The sequence below is a fragment of the Lissotriton helveticus genome, chromosome 6 (assembly GCF_964261635.1).
Source record: "Lissotriton helveticus chromosome 6, aLisHel1.1, whole genome shotgun sequence".
NCBI classification, from domain to species: domain Eukaryota; kingdom Metazoa; phylum Chordata; class Amphibia; order Caudata; family Salamandridae; genus Lissotriton; species Lissotriton helveticus.
This window is the reverse complement of record NC_136067.1, coordinates 2,117,927,693-2,117,940,969: the sequence shown is the minus strand read 5'-3', so window position 1 is coordinate 2,117,940,969 and position 13,277 is coordinate 2,117,927,693.

Below are 13,277 nucleotides of genomic sequence, written 5' to 3'. Positions count from 1 at the left end.
AAAGACTTCCAAACCGCAGTACAAGCACTAGTCATCCCTCGAATTGAATACGGCAGCATCGCCCTCTGCGGACTCCCCCTAACTACAACCGCATCCCTAAGAGCTTCTCTAAACGCTGCAGCGAGACTCATCACTGGGTCAAAAAAGAACTCCCATATTACCCCTGACTTGAAATCCCTGAATTGGCTGCCTTTTGAAGCCAGAATACATCTGAAAGTCGCCTGCATGACACATAAGGCGGTACACCTAAACTCACCCGGCTACCTCGCTCAGAAACTGACAATCTCTGGCGGAGCTAGAAACACTAGAGGCACAAACAATCTTCTGCTGAAACCTCGAAGATTCCGGAAGGAAAAAACATATAAGCGCTCCTTCTCAGGAATGGCGCCTAGGATCTGGAACTCACTCCCTCCCGAAACCAGGCTTATCTCTTCCACTACACTCTTTAAAAATTAAGTAAAAGCTATCCTCATGGCTAAATACACTTGAACTATTATCTCGAACTCTGTTAATACTCTGCACCGATCTGTACTACATGTTTGACCCCTTTGCTTATTTGTATTAGTTGTCTTATGACTCACATGATTGGCTTTGCAGCCACCTATTTGTACTGTTTGATCTATTGATTTATCTGTCTGACTTTGCTCCCTCATGTACCCCTCTTTGTAAAGTGCTCTGATATCTGCGAAGATCTTGTCCGCGCTATATAAAACTTTCAAAATAAATAAATAAATAAATAAACGGGCAGCTATTCTTGGGCAATCTTCTAATATGTGACCACATAAGCTTTCATATGCTCTGCTAATCAAAGATTTATCATTAAAACTATATAGACAGCCATATAGTTATGCAGTCACGAACCGTCTTAAATGTAACACTTTTATAATAGTTTGGGTCACTTGTTCTAAACAAAAATAAGTTACTCCCTGCTGCTAACATGAATTTGTGATAGTAGGTGCTCTTCTCAGAGTGAGTAAAGCTACGGCGACGGTCAAAAAAAGCAGACCAAAAATAAATTCTAAAATCCGGGAAGTCTAAACCCCCATGACTGAAGGGGAGTTTTAACAGATCCAGAGCTTTTCTCGCTTTTTTATACCCCCAGATAAAACTGCTGAGAATCCCATCCAATCGCTTAAAAAAAGACATAGTTATCGTAACGGAACAGATCTAAACAGGTACAAAAATGTTGGCAGAATCTTCATTTTTATGATGTTTATACGACGTAATATACCAATAGGGAGCCTATGCCAGCTGAAATGAAATGAAATGAAATGAAAAATTGCATTTGTATAGCGCATAACTACCCTGAGGCCTCGCAGCGCTTGCCAACTTAAGAGCCTATGCCAGCTCTTAAGTGATTTAGCCGTCGCCCTCAGCAAAGTCTCGTAATTTAAAGGAATTATTCTTGCAATCTGTGCCGCCATCTTATCTCCCAAATATATAGCAGTCGAACAAACCCCCTGTATCAGAAGCGCTGGTTTATAGTTCAGTAAGATCTGAGTCTTGTTGATATTCAGTTTGTACCCTGATATCAAACTGAACTTTTGCGCTTCATCTGTAATCACTTGGATAGCCCCCTGCGGGTCCGTTGAAAACACTGCTATGTCATCAGCATATGCGATGACTTTAAGGGAGTTATCGCCAAGCGAAAAGGGGCGGATTAGCTGCTGATTTTGGAGGATCGAAACAAAAGGCTTATATAAAGAGCAAATAAAAGTGGTGATAGGGGACACCCTTGCCGGGTGCCCCGATGAATCGGAAAAGCAATTGATTGTAAACCTGCATACATTAACTTGGCCCTGGGTTTATCATATAGAGCTTTTATCCAGGTGAGATATTGCCCCTTAATGCCCCTTAATGCTGAAAGCGTCAAGTATGGCCCACAAGAAGTCCCACTCCACTCAGTCGAATGCTTTCTCAGCATCTAACAATATCATACCGAGTGGGGTTTACTGTGTTTTTGCTGCATCAAAAGCAGAGACAGCCATATTCACATGTGCAGTCGTGTCTCTCCCTTGAATAAAGCCGTGCTGGTAAGGCAACACCATACTAGGTAATACGGGACATATTAAAAAAAAGAAGTATCTTTGCAAAAATCTTTGCGTCAGCGTTTATGAGTGATATCGGCCAATACGACCCGCACTCATCTGCCGTTTTATTCTTTTTTTAAAAGAAAATAATTTGCGTTACTTTCCATGAGTCAGGAGCCCTACCTTCTTCACCAATAAATCCTATAACCTGACTAAGTGGTATCAATAGTTCCTTCATAAAAAGGAATAGTATAATCTCCTGCAGCTTTGACCGATGGTAGAGAAGTAATTGCTAACCTTATCTCTTCCATTGTTATATCGCTAGCTAGGGAATTGGTTATTTCCGCCTCCATACTTAACAGGGATTATCTTGTATATAGTCATATATTTCCTCTTCCTTTGGGCAATTATCCGGAGTGTATAGCTCTTGGTAATAATCAATCAATCAATCAATCAGTATATTTATAGAGCGCGCTAATCACCTGTGAGGGTCTCAAGGCGCTGGAAGGGGGGCGGTGTCGCTACTGCTCGAATAGCCAGGTCTTGAGGTGTCTCCTGAAGGTGAGATGGTCCTGGGTCAGTCGTAGGTGTGCGTGGAGGGAGTTCCATGTTTTGGCTGCCAGGTAGGAGAATGATCTTCCTCCGCTGGTGGTTCTGCGAATCCTTGGGACGGTGGCGAGGGCGAGGCTGGCGGAGCGGAGCTGGCGGGTGGGGGTGTAGAACGAGAGGCGACTGTTGAGGTATTCGGGGCCATTGTCGTGGATCGCTTTGTGTGCGTAGGTGAAGAGCCTGAACGTGATCCTCTTGATGACGGGGAGCCAGTGTAGGTTTCTTAGGTGGGCGGATATGTGGCTGTGGCGGGGGATGTCGAGGATGAGTCGTGCGGAGGCGATCTGTATGCGCTGAAGTCGTTTCTGAAGTTTGGCTGTGGTTCCTGCGTATAGGGCATTTCCGTAGTCCAGTCGGCTGGTGACTAGGGCCTGGGTGACGGTTTTGCTGGTTTCGGTGGGGATCCACCGGAAGATTTTTCGAAGCATGCGCAGGGTGTTGAAGCAAGAAGATGAGACGGCGTTGACTTGCTTCTTCACCGTGAGGGAGGAGTCCAGGATGAATCCTAGGTTACGTGCGTGGTCCGTGGGTGTAGGTGCAGAGCCCAGCGCCGTGGGCCACCAGGAGTCGTCCCAGGCCGATAGGAATTGTCTGAGGATGAGGACCTCCGTCTAGTCTGAGTTCAACTTCAGGCAACTGAGCTTCATCCATTCTGCGACGTCTTTCATTCCTTCCTGGAGGTTAGTTTTGGCTGTGGCTGGGTCTTTGGTGAGGGAGAGTATCCGTTGAGTGTCGTCGGCGTAGGAGATGATTCTGATGTTGTGTTTGTGTGCGATGGCGGCAAGGGGGCTCATGTAGATATTGAAGAGGGTTGGGCTGAACGAGGAGCCTTGGGGTACGACGCAGATGATCTTGGTGGCCGCTGAGCGGAAGGGTGGGAGGCGGACTCTTTGGGTTCTGTCAGAGAGGAACGAGGTGATCCAGTCCAGAGCCTTTCCTTGGATCACGGTGTGGAAGAGGCGGGTTATTGGGGTCTAGGAGGATACGAGAGGTTGTTTCTCCGTTGTCCATCAGGGTCCTGATGTCGTCCGTGGCTGCGATGAGGGCGGTCTCGGTGCTGTGGTTGGTTCAAAATCCGGAACCAAAAGCTTTCTGACAGGTGTCAGTCCAGATCACTTTCCTGGGTTGCTTCTTGGAAGTCAGCTCTGTCAAGGGTGCAACAATGGTGCCATACCCCTTGACAATCCTCCTGTAGTACCCTGTGAGTCCTAAAAAGGCACTCACCTCAGTTTGGGTTTTGGGGGGTTCCCAAGCCAGGATGGTCTCAATCTAGGGCTGCAGGGGCGCCACCTGGCCGCTCCCCACTTGGTGTCCCAAGTACACCACGGAACCCTGCCCGATCTGGCACTTACTCGCCTTGATTGTGAGGCCTGCCTTGCGCAGGGCCATCAACAATTCCCAGAGGTGGTGCAGCTGTTCTTCCCATGTGACACTGAACACTGCTATGTCATCCAGGTAGGTGGCACTGAATTCCTCCAGCCCACCCAACACCTGGTTGACCAACCTCTGGAAGGTGGCAGGGGCATTCCTCATCCCAAATGGCATCACCCAGAACTGGAAATGCCCATCTGGTGTGGAGAATGCTGACCTCTCTTTGGCCCCGTCAGTCAAGGCGATCTGCCAGTACCCAGACGTCAAATCAAACGTGCTGAGGTACCGGGCAGCCCCTAACGGATCGATGAGCTCACAGCTCTGGGGATGGGGTGCACATCAGTCTTGGTGACCGAATTGAGTCCTCTGTAGTCCACACAGAACCTGCGTTCGGGTGTGGCACCTGGCGCTGCAGCCTTCGGGACCAAGACCACTGGGCTGGCCCAAGTACTGCTGGAGGACTCAATCACACCAAGAGCCAGCATCTTTGAGACTTCCTCTTTGATGCAGGCTCTGACCCTGCCTGTCACCCTGTTAGCCTTGTGCTTCACAGGTGTACTGTCCCCTGTATCCGCAACATGGATGCACCAATCAATGTTACTAAGGACCAGGGAGAACAGGTCAGAGAACTGTCCCAGCAACTGGCGGCAGTCATTCCGTTGTTCTGGGGTCAGGGTGGGTGAGAGGTTAACTCCATCCACTGACCCATCTTGTTCTCTAGCTACCAGGAGGTCAGGAAGAGGTTCAGTCTCCTCCTCCATTCCATCATCTGTTGCCAGAAGAATGCCCACTTCAGACCTCTCCAAGTGGGGCTTAAGGCGGTAGACATGCAGGACCCTCAAGGGGTTCCTGGGAGATTGCAAGTCCACCAAATAGGTAACTGGACTATTGCGCTCCACAACCTCAAAGGGTTATCCTGGAGCGCGCAAGGCTCCACGGGGTCCAAGACCCACACCTTCTGACCAGGTTAAAGCTCAACCAGAGTGGCATTCTGGTCGTACCACCGCTTTATTTCCTCCTGGCTGGCTTCCAGATTTGCCTCAGCAATCGCTCTGAAACGCCTAGTCTGGTTCCTAAAGGCCAGCATGTAGCTATATACATTCTGGGGAGGTTTCCTGGGAGATTGCTCCCAGCCTTCTTTGACCCGACTTAAAGGTCCCTTTCACGGGGTAGCAATACAGGAGCTCAAAGGGGCTGAACCCTAGAGCCTTCTGTGGCACCTCGCGGTAAGCAAAGAGCAGGCATGATAAGAGGACGTCCCACTTACGCCTCATGGATTCTTCCAGACCCATAATCATGCCCTTGAGGGTTCGGTTGAATCTCTCAACCAACCCATTTCCTTGGGGGTGGTAAGGGGTGGTGAACTTGTAGGTTACACCACACTCTTGCCAAAGGGATTTCATATACTTAGATATGAAATTGGTACCCCGGTCAGACACCACCTCTAGAGGGAATCCCACTCTGGGGAAAATTCCCATCAGTGCCCGTCCCACCACGGGGGCCGTCACTGTCCTCAGAAGGATGGCTTCCGGGTTCCGAGTGGCATGATCCACCAGGACCAGGATGAACCTGTTGCCCATGGCTGTCCTGGGGTACAGTGGCCCCACAATGTCAATTCCCACTCGCTGGAATGGGGTACTGTTAGAAGTGGGATCTCTGGTTGGCTAAGGCTTGCGCCAAAGCCAGGCAGAGACCACCACTCTAGTTAGGGCAAGGGAGTTACACTCCAAAGATAACCCCTGCTCACCCCCTTGGCAAGGTGACACGAGCAGTAAGGCTGATCCCGGAGACCTTGTAAGTTAAGCATTTGTGCAAGCACCCCCCAGCAACAACATCCCAGGTCCCCCACAAAAGAAGGAACTCCACACCAGGTTATATCAAGAAATAGTCCTTGTATTATCAAGACACATCAGATAGTAATCACATCATATACATTGAGCCAACTGGCATGGGCAATATTTACAAGGGATTATGTACACCTGACAGGGCCACATGGACCACTGTCAGGATCATCACAAAGGGAACTTGGTCAAGGGGAACTAAAACACACAAGTAAAAATAGGTCATAGAACGTACCATCAGTAACCACTGATAATCCCTGCACTCTCGACAGTCTGTGCCATGGAATCCCTCCTACACAGTACCCCACCAGTCTAACTACATTAGACTCTCACCACCTAAGTAAAACCTTCCACTAGGGGCGGAAATCACACAGGGTAGTATCATCTTCCCAACATAAACCTACACAGGTGAAACAATTTCCTATGCATACATCCTATCTAGAGGTATAAAACATAGGGTGCACAAAAACATACTACACACAGTACATTTCCTAACACCCAAAGCATTAGCATATAAATCACACTAGCACATAAATCACATTAGGGTCCAGGTTGCGCCACTGTGCCAATGCCTAAACGTAGTAGCTGCCCACTACTTGCTGGGTCGCTGAGGACAAGAGCAGGGCCTAATAACGCTGCAGCTGGCACTAAGTGCTGCGCAGCTGGGGAAGGCCAAGGTAGGGGCGAAGGAGTGCGTCTCACTCCTGATGCAAAGTACATGTCCCTAGAAAGAACGACCTAAACGGTGCAGCAGCCCACTACTTGCTGGGCAGCTGAGGACAAGAACAGGGCCTAAACGCTGCAGCTGACACTAAGTGCTGCGCAGCTGGGGAAGGCCAAGGTAGGGCAAAGGGTAAAGGAGTGCATCCCACTCCTAGAGTCAAATTACATGTCCCTAGAAAGAAAGACCTAAAAAGTGCAGCGGCCCACTACTTGCTGGGCAGCTGAGGACAAGAACAGGGCCTAAACGCTGCAGCTGGCACTAAGTGCTCCGCAGCTGGGGAAGGCCATGGTAGAGCAAATGGTAAAGGAGTGCATCTCACTCCTAGAGTCAAAGTACATGTCCCCCTAAAAGAAAGGTCCTAAACGGCGCAGCTGCTCACTACTTGCTGGACAGCTGTAAATGTAAAACTGCGGCCTGGGCCCTCAATGGCCCATAGGAACAGATATGCCAATGTTAGAGCCAAACGGGGCTCTTTAAAATATTGGGCAAAGCGTTGGAGGGCAAAAACCACAGTTGATGGACAGAATGCAGAACAATGTCATACATTCACCCCAGTACAGAGATCTGGGCCTAAATCCATCGTTTTTTTGCACTTCACACCACCCCAGGTCAGACATGGCCATATGCAAATCAGTCTGACCCTGTGCCTCATGGGAACAGTCCAGCCCGAACTGCCAAGCCATGCCTTCCCTGGATCGGAAACAAGCTTCCGAGGACCGGTTTCTGGCATTCCAGCCGTCTTCAGCCCGGCTTGCTTGAATCCAGTGGTGTGGCGAGCATGAGACTCACGTCTGAGCATACCCATCCCACTCGGGGTGACAAATGCAAAAACCACAGTTGATGGACAGAATGCAGAACAATGTCATACATTCACCCCAGTACAGAGATCTGGGCCTAAATCCATCGTTGTTTTGCACTCCACACCACCCCAGGTCAGACATGGCCATATGCAAATCAGTCTGACCCTATGCCTCATGGGAACAGTCCAGCCCGAACTGCCAAGCCATGCCTTCCCTGGACCGGAAGCAAGCTTCCGAGGACCGGTTTCTGGCATTCCAGCCGTCTTCAGCCCGGCTTGCTTGAATCCAGTGGGTGGCGAGCATGGGACTCACGTCTGAGCATACCCATCCCACTCGGGGTGACAAATGCAAAAACCACAGTTGATGGACAGAATGCAGAACAATGTCATACATTCACCCCAGTACAGAGATCTGGGCCTAAATCCATCGTTTTTTTGCACTCCACACCACCCCAGGTCAGACATGGCCATATGCAAATCAGTCTGACCCTGTGCCTCATGGGAACAGTCCAGCCCGAACTGCCAAGCCATGCCTTCCCTGGACCGGAAACAAGCTTCCGAGGACCGGTTTCTGGCATTCCAGCCGTCTTCAGCCCGGTTTACTTGAATCCAGTGGTGTGGAGAGCATGGGACTCACATCTGAGCATTGGAGGGAACACGGGTCCCTCTGGTCTTTTAAGCATGGAATCCCCGCGGGGCTCTGAGGAACAAATGAGACCAAGCCCCTCACGGAGATTTTAAACAAATGGGTACAGGTACCCCGGGACTCTCTGTACCCCCCCGGGGGCCCTTCAATAATTAACCACATGGCAGGGCTCCACAGGCTCCTCTGGCCCGGTGCATAATGGTGCCCACATGCTGCAGCTGCTTGGGGCTTGAAAACTAATCAGGCAAAACGTTGGAGCGACCCAAAATGGCGGGCCCGCTCATGGAGCCTCGGCATGGTTTCTTTTCAGCACGGGCCCCTCCGGGCCTTTGGACGCCCACGGGGGCCCTCTGAAAAATGCAGCCTATGTTGGAGCGGCCCACTAAGCACACAGGGCCACTCTGACTGTCTCTCCCCCCCCCCTTGGACTCCCTCGTGACTCACCGGCTCTGGCAGGGGCGGGAGCTCCTCAGCGCAGATGCGGCAGCACTGGTGCTTTTCTTGGCGCGGCGGCAGCGGCCGGGGCTCTCTCGCTCCGGAGAGCCTGGTCGGGCCTCGCTGCGCTGCATTTCCCCGGGGGCTCCCCTCGCTCATGGGAGCCCTGCCGGTCTGCCATGCTCCTTTTCTTTCCCCTTCTCCGGAACCTCCCACACGGCACACCTTCCCCCCAGGCAGAGGGGGGAAACGGAAACGAAGCGCGCCAGGCCCCGACCATGTTCCGGGTGAGAGGTGCCTGACTTCAGGCGGTGAACTCAGCCGAAAAGAGGGGTAGGCTCCCTTGAGTAAACTATAAACAGCGGGGTGGGCGCACGCAAAAACAAATAAACAAGTTCAAAAGAGATCAAATGATGGGTAGGCTCCCTCCGAAGGAGATGACAAAGCAGGGTGGGCTCATGCCATTTAAAATATAAAAACACGAGCACAATGCCGGGTGGGCAACTGCAAAGAAGGGCCCACGGGGGGAATCCCCACGCTGGGGACTTCCTCTCACAGGGCCTCAAGAAAAGGAGCCCAGCGCTCCCATCTCACAAAAGGTCCTGGAGGCTGGGAAGAAGGGTCAAAGGGGTTTCAGGAATAGCACACAACAAAGTCCCCCAGTCCCCCATGCATTCCCACGGGAGGGCAGGCCAATCTCACACACACACTCAGAGAGTGCACGCACCCCACACTGCGCCACAGTGCTAAAGTGCGCAAGGACCAGAAATCACCACAAGGATGTAACATCAAAAGGGCAAAAAGTTCAGGGGGGAACCCGCCAGAAGGGCCAAGTCCAACACAACACCCTCCCAGCCAAAACGCAGGGCAGACCAATCACCACTGTGATGGGCTTCCCTGCTTTGGGCGATAGAACATGGACGCAGGACTGCACTGTAGGGACACCCTCCGGTTTTACACCACATTGTTCCACAAAACAAGCACACTTAAAAAAAGTTTAAGAAATTCAGGCCCAACTAGGCTACCCCACTGGTACCCCTTAGTTGTCCACGGCTAGGACCAGGCTCTAGGCCACCCAGATACCACTGGTCCTTGCCCATCCACAGAGTGGGGGGTGGTAACCCCTGGCATATAATAGCCATTCTCCACTCCCCTTCTCAGTGTAGTTCCAAACCACCACTGATCCTTCAACCTAGGGTCTGCACCCTCAGGCTGACCAGAGGTCACGGGCAAGAATGCCCCACCCTACCTCTACTTCTGGGGTAGCGCACTCTCCCAGGAGAAGCACCCTCCAGAACACAACTCTCCCACCAGTTCAGGACCTCTCTCCCTCAACCGGTCTACCACCTGGGATCCAAATTCACCGGATGCACAGGGGTCAGAGGCGAGGTCTCCCTCTTCACCCCCTTCCAGAGTTCCGCACCCTCTCAACTGGAGTGGTACCCCTAGAAGACAAACAGGCCAGGAGGCTGGCTACAGTCGCCCTGCCGTCCAGGACAGGCAAACACCTGAACCTGGCTCCCCAACCCAGGGACGGACCCTTTGGTCAGATGCCTGGCACACGAGGACTTCCTTGAGGGTGACACCTAACTATAGTGTTGTGTAACAAGTCTGCCAGTCTCAGGACAGAAGTGGCGCCACCATGGTCACTCCCTGGTGACACAGCTCTTCTGGCTGGCCCCTGACACACTGGTTCTTCCACTGGGGAGCCTATCCCTCTCGCACCCCTCCATCTGGACTTCTGCACCCTCCCAACTGGAACGGTACTGCCAGACACCAGAACTACTGGAACCCTGCTTTCAGGTGCTCCACGTTCTCTACACACTGAAAGATCCCCCTCAAACGGCTTATTAGTACAGCCTAGGCCCCTGACCTGATGTTCCCTGAAGAAACAATCCAGGCCCTGAGACTGGGTTTCGGGCACTTGGAGACACGTAGTCCCACCCACTCCTTCTCCTCTAGGACAGGACGTGAGCCCCTACACTGAGACCTAGATGAGCTACTCTGAACCTCTCCTCTCTATGTCTCCCTCCTCATAGAACCTTACCAACTCGAACATACTGTATCTAAACAGACCACAGAAATCCAAAGCAGGCTCCACTTCGGCGGACGTTTTTGAGAAAAGTTTAACACAAGGGAGCTAGGTGTCTGAAACCGGAGTACACACCAAAGTATTCAGCAAGCTCCCTATCTCAGAGAACTTACACCAAAGTATTCAGCAAGCTCCCTATCTCAGAGAACTTACACCAAAGTATTCAGCAAGCTCCCTATCTCAGAGAACGTACACCAAAGTATTCAGCACAACACACCATTCATCCACACACACACCCCCCTCGGACTGGTAAGGCAGTTTCTGTCGCCCCTGATTTCTCAACCAGACCACACGTGACACAGGTACCATTACTCCGGGAATGGGGAATGGGACGTTCACATCCATCCAGCGCATCACACTTTCATCCCCAAACCCCTCTCAAGACTGGTAAGACAGTTTCTACCGCCCCTGATTTCTCAACCTGACCACCACGTGACACAGGTACCATTACTCCGGGAGCGGGACGAGGAACACATGCACTGGACACATTTATCGCTGATTCAGCAAGCTCCCTATCTCAGAGAACTTACACCAAAGTATTCAGCAAGCTCCCTATCTCAGAGAACTTACACCAAAGTATTCAGCACAACACACCATTCATCCACCCCCCCCCCTCGGACTGGTAAGGCAGTTTCTACCACCCCTGATTTCTCAACCTTACCACACGTGACACAGGTACCATTACTCCGGGAACGGGAAATGTGACGTTCACATTCATCCAGCGCATCACACATTCATCCCCAAACCCCTCGCAAGACTGGCAAGACAGTTTCTACCGCCCCTGATTTCTCAACCTGACCACCATGTGACACAGGTACCATTACTCCGGGAACGGGATGGGGAACACATGCACTGGACACACTTATCACTGCTACCACTGGATCCCACCCCTACTGGTGAATCCAGACACACACTTTTGTTGACTCCACTGGATTCCACCCTACTGGGGAATCCAGAAAACTCATACTGCACTTAGGGGATGATCTACCCTCCCGAGCTAGTGACACCTAACTCACAGTGCACAAGAGACACATTTCCAAAGAAATGACATTTAGAACAAACTTAAAAACAATAATCCCCATTCATGTGACTATCTAAAATGCAGAGTTTTGTAGTGGAGCCAGTGGTTGCTGTGGTACTGCGCAAACACAAGTCCTTATCCTTCCGTTGCCTCCAGTGTTAGAAGTGGGATCTCTGGGTGGCTAAGGCTTGCGCCAAAGCCAGGCAGAGACCACCACTCTAGTTAGGGCAAGGGAGTTACACTCCAAAGATAACCCCTGCTCACCCCTTTGGCAACGTGACACGAGCAGTAAGGCTGATCCTGGAGACCTTGTAAGTTAAGCGTTTGCGCAAGCACCATCCAGCAACAACATCCCAGGCCCCCCACAAAAGGAACTCCACACCAGGGTATATCAAGAAATAATCCTTGTATTATCAAGACACATCAGATAGTAATCACATCATATACATTGGGCCAACTGGCACGGGCAATATTTACAAGTGATTATGTACACCTGACAGGGCCACATGGACCACTGTCAGGATCATCACAAAGGTAACTTGGTCAAGGGGAACTAAAACATACATGTAAAAATAGGTCATAGAACGTACCATCAGTAACCACTGATAATCCCTGCACTTGCGACAGTCTGTGCCATGGAATCCCTCCTACACAGTACCCCACCAGTTTAACTACATTAGACCCTCACCACCTAAGTAAAACCTTCCACTAGGTGCGGAAATCACACAGGGTAGTATCATCTTCCTAACATAAACCTACACAGGTGAAACAATTTCCTATGCATACATCCTATCTAGAGGTATAAAACACAGGGTGCGCAAAAACAAACTACACACAGTACATTTCCTAACCCCCAAAGCATTAGCATATAAATCACACTAGCACATAAATCACATTACGGTCCAGGTTGCGCTACTGCGCCAATACCTAAACGTAGTAGCTGCCTACTACTTGCTGGGCCGCTGAGGACAAGAGCAGGGCCTAAAAACGCTGCAGCTGACACTAAGTGCTGCGCAGCTGGGGAAGACCAAGGTAGGGGCGAAGGAGTGCAACTCACTCCTGATGCAAAGTACATGTCCCTAGAAAGAACGACCTAAACGGTGCAGCGGCCCCTACTTGCTTGGCAGCTGAGGACAAGAACAGGGCCTAAACGCTGCAGCTGGCACTAAGTGCTGCGCAGCTGGGGAAGGCCAAGGTAGGGCAAAGGGTAAAGGAGTGCATCTCACTCCTAGAGTCAAAGTACATGTCCCTAGAAAGAAAGACCTAAACGGTGCAGCAGCCCACTACTTGCTGGGCAGCTGAGGACAAGAACAGGGCCTAAACGCTGCAGCTGGCACTAAGTGCCGCGCAGCTGGGGAAGGCCAAGGTAGGGCAAAGGGTAAATGAGTGCATCTCACTCCTAGAGTCAAAGTACATGTCCCCCTAAAAGAAATGTCCTAAACGGCGCAGCTGCCCACTACTTGCTGGGCAGCTGTAAATGTAAAACTGCGGCCTGGTCCCTCAATGGCCCATAGGAATAGATATGCCAATGTTAGAGCCACAAGGGGCTCTTTAAAATAATGGGCAAAGCGTTGAAGGGAACACTGGTGCCTCTCGTCCTTTAAGCATGGAAGCCCCACGGGGCTGTGAGGAACAAATGAGACCAAGCCCCTCACTGAGATTTTAAACAAATGGGTACGGGTATCCCAGGACTCTCTGTATCCCCCCGG